The following is a 4,391-nucleotide window of genomic DNA, read 5'->3' on the forward strand; positions in this document are numbered from 1 at the left end:
ATTGTCTTTTGTTAGAAATCTAGTAATAATTGGTATAGTAGACATAAAGCAGAGATAGGTCATTTCCAGTTAAAAGTTGTCTGTTTATGGTAGGGATAACCCCAGTCTCTGAAGAGAGGCTGGGGGTATCCTACCTGCCACTTGAAAAAAAAAAAAAAGGTCTTGAAATGAGTGCAGCATGCAATGTTCCTCAGATGTGACCATGAGCTCTACCAATAGGGACTTAGAGGTTACACAGTCCCTGGCACTAAATATAAATATGCATTTACATATGGGCCCTGGAGTAGGTGGATGGAAGTAAATAGTTAATTTTAGCCACAAAAATCTTTTTTTTTTATAAGAATAGGAGCTACTCCCTTCCCTAATCCAACTTTCTAGCCCTTTTCTCCACTATGACACCATTCTCTCAGACAACATTCTCATCTAACCTCAGACTAGCTACCAAACTCAAGCAAAACTACTATAGTTTTATGCCCCCAGGAGCTTGCCTAACATGGTTCTCCTAGCTTTCTTCTACCCTAAAAATTCCTAATCTCATCTGCTCTAACCCTACTTTCTGGTTCCTGTTCATTAATCATTTTGTTTCAGCTTAGGTCATGCTACCTTCCAGACAACAGGTTGCAGATGCTCCCATGACTTCACACCGACTTCTCTGGGCAGATGACCTCATTGTTGTATCCTGGACCCTTGCACCTCCAGAGCTCTGTTCCACTAAGGAAAGATAGAAACAGGCTGGGGGTATGAATTGACCTATCAATGCCCATGCTCAGTGGACAAGCAGCTACAGAAGCCAGAACTCCTACCTTCTGCTCCCATAAACAACCTTGATCCATAAGAGAAGTGATAGAATGAAGTTAAGAGGACGCTGCACTCCAGCTCCATCAGCACCCAGAGAGAGAGAGAGAAGGAAAAGGAGAGGGACATATGGAGGTAGCTACAACATTATGAGTGGTTTAGAGGGAAAGAAAGCATTGAATCGTCACAACAAGATAAACACAGACTTAAAGTGAAAGGATTGAAAACTATCATACAGGCTAACAGTCCACAAAAAAGGGCAGGAACAGCCATTCTCATCTCAGACACGATAGATTTTAAATTAAATAAAGTAATAAAAGATAGGCAAGGACATTACATAATGATTAGAGGATCAATCAGCCAAGAAGACTTAACAATTATTAACATCTATGCACCCAACGATGGACCATCTAAATACATTAAGATTCTACTGAAAGAATTTCAAAAATACATCAATAGTAATACAATAATAGTGGGAGACTTCAATACCCCACTCTCACACTTAGACAGATCAACAAAGCAGAGAACCAATAAAGATACAAGAGAATTGAATGAAGAGATTGACAGACTAGACCTCTTGGACACTTTCAGACTCCTCCACCCCAAAAAACTGGAATACACCTTCTTTTCAAATCCACATAACACATACTCAAGGATAGACCACATGTTATGCCACAAAGACAGCATCAATTAATTCAAGAGCATTGAAATCATCCCAAGTATCTTCTCAGACCACAGTGGAGTAAAACTAACATTTAACAACAAACGGAAAATTATTAAAAGACATAGAATTTAGAAACTAAACAACATGCTCCTTAAGAACCACTGGGTCAGAGACTCACTCAAACAGGAAATTCAAATGTTCCTGGAAACTAATGAAAATGAAGACACAACCTATCAAAATATTTGGGACACAGCTAAAGCAGTACCGAGAGGGAAACTTATAGCCATACAATCACATATTAAACACCAAGAAGAAGCCCAAATGAACGACCTTACTGCACACCTCAAGGACTTAGAGGAAGAGGAACAAAGGAACCCTAAAGCAACCAGAAGGACAGAAATCACTAAAGTTAGAGCAGAAATAAACAACATCGAAAATAAAAAAACCATACAAAAGATCAATGAAGCCAAATGTTGGTTCTTTGAAAGATTGAACAAAATTGACAAACCCCTAGCCAGACTCACCAAACAAAAAAGAGAGAAGACTCAAATTAATAGAATTGTAAACGATGCAGGAGATATCACAACTGACACCACAGAAATCCAGAGAATCCTGCGAAACTTCTATAAAGAACTATATGCCACCAAGCTAGAGAATCTGGAAGAAATGGAACAATTCCTAGAAACCTATGCACTTCCAAAACTGAACCAAGAAGAACTACAAAATCTAAATACACCAATCACAGACAAAGAAATTGAAACCGTTATTAAGAATCTCCCCAACAACAAAAGTCCTGGACCAGATGGCTTCACAAACGAATTCTACAAAACTTTCAGGAAACAGTTAATATCCATACTTCTTAAGCTATTCCATAAGATTGAAGAAACAGGAATACTCCCTTCCACCTTTTATGAAGCCAACATCACCCTGATACCAAAAGCTGATAGGGACAGAACAAAAAAGGAAAACTACAGACCAATATCTCTGATGAACATTGATGCCAAAATATTAAACAAGATCTTGGCCAACTGGATACAGCAACACATCAAAAAGATTGTTCATCATGACCAAGTGGGATTCATCCCAGGAATGCAAGGCTGGTTCAACATCCGTAAGTCAATCAATGTCATTCACCACATCAATAAAAGCAAAGCCAAAAACCACATGATTATCTCAATAGATGCAGAGAAAGCCTTTGACAAAATCCAACACCCATTCATGCTCAAAACTCTACAAAAAATGGGAATAGATGGGAAATTCCTCAAGATAGTGGAGTCTATATATAGCAAACCTACAGCCAACATCATACTCAATGGACAGAAGCTGAAAGCATTCCCCCTCAGATTGGGGACTAGACAGGGTTGTCCACTGTCACTGTTACTCTTCAACAGAGTATTGGAAGTTCTTGCCATAGCAATCAGGCAAGAGAAAGAAATCAAAGGGATACAGATTGGAAGGGAAGAAGTCAAGCTCTCACTATTTGCAGATGATATGATAGTATACATAGAAAGACCTAAAGAATCCAGTAGAAAATTACTGGAAGTTATTAGGCAATATAGCAAGGTATCAGGCTACAAAATCAATGTACAAACATCAGTGGCATTTCTTTATGCAAACACTAAATCTGAAGAAGAAGACATCCAGAAATCATTCCATTTACTGTTTCAGCAAAATCAATCAAATACCTAGGAATAAAGTTGACCAAAGAAGTGAAAGACTTGTATACTGAAAACTATGAGTTGCTACTCAAGGAGATAGAAACTGATACCAAGAAATGGAAAGATATCCCATGCTCATGGATTGGAAGAATAAATATCATCAAAATGAATATTCTCCCCAGAGCCATATACAAATTTAATGCAATACCCATCAAAGTTCCACCAAGCTTCTTTAAGAGAATAGAACAAACACTACAATCATTTATCTGGAACCTGAAAACACCTAGAATTGCCAAAACCATCTTAAGGAAAAGAAACAGAAATGGAGGCATCACACTCCCAGACCTTAAACAATATTATAAAGCCATCATCATCAAAACAGCATGGTACTGGAACAAAAATAGGCACACAGACCAGTGGAACATAATTGAAAGCCCAGAAGTAAATCCCAACACCTATGGGCATCTAATCTTTGATAAGGGGGCCCAAAGGATTAAATGGAAAAAGGAGGCTCTCTTCAATACATGGTGCTGGGAAAACTGGGTTGAAACATGCAGAAGAATGAAATTGAACCACTTTATCTCACCAGAAACAAAAATCAACTCCAAATGGATCAAAGACCTAGATGTCAGACCAGAAACAATAAATACTTAGAGGAATACATTGGTAAAACACTTTCCCACATACACCTCAAGGACATCTTTGATGAATCAAACCCAATTGCAAGGAAGACTAAAGCAGAAACAAACCAATGGGACTACATCAAATTGAAAAGCTTCTGCTTCTTCCAAAGAAACTATTAAACAAACAGAGAGACCCCTCACAGAATGGGAGAAGATCTTCACATGCCAGACATCAGACAAGAAACTAATCACCAAAATATATAAAGAGCTCAGCAAACTTAGCCGCAAAAAAGCAAATGACCCCATCCAAAAATGGGCAGAGGATATGAACAAAACATTCACCACAGAGGAGATCCAAAAGGCTAACAAACATATGAAAAACTGCTCTAGGTCACTGATTGTCAGAGAAATGCAAATTAAGACAACACTAAGATACCACCTCACTCCTGTAAGAATGGCATACATCAAAAAGGACAGCAGCAACAAATGCTGGAGAGGATGTGGGGACAGAGGAACCCTTTTACATTGCTGGTGGGAATGTAAATTGGTACAGCCTCTGTGGAGAGCAGTCTGGAAACCTCTCAGAAGGCTAGACATGGACCTTCCATATGACCCAGTAATTCCTCTCCTGGGGTTATACCCCAAGGACTC

General features: G+C 38.7%; 1 long non-coding RNA gene across 1 annotated transcript; it reads left to right on the plus strand.

The window, feature by feature from the left end:
• The first annotated feature begins 405 nt into the window (after positions 1-405).
• Positions 406-901, plus strand: LOC132539778 (uncharacterized). Its single transcript, XR_009551077.1, has 2 exons — positions 406-496; positions 594-901. It is a non-coding gene; the product is annotated as an uncharacterized LOC132539778 (long non-coding RNA).
• The last annotated feature ends 3,490 nt before the right edge of the window (positions 902-4,391 follow it).

This window comes from Erinaceus europaeus, chromosome 8 (assembly GCF_950295315.1).
Source record: "Erinaceus europaeus chromosome 8, mEriEur2.1, whole genome shotgun sequence".
NCBI lineage: Eukaryota > Metazoa > Chordata > Mammalia > Eulipotyphla > Erinaceidae > Erinaceus > Erinaceus europaeus.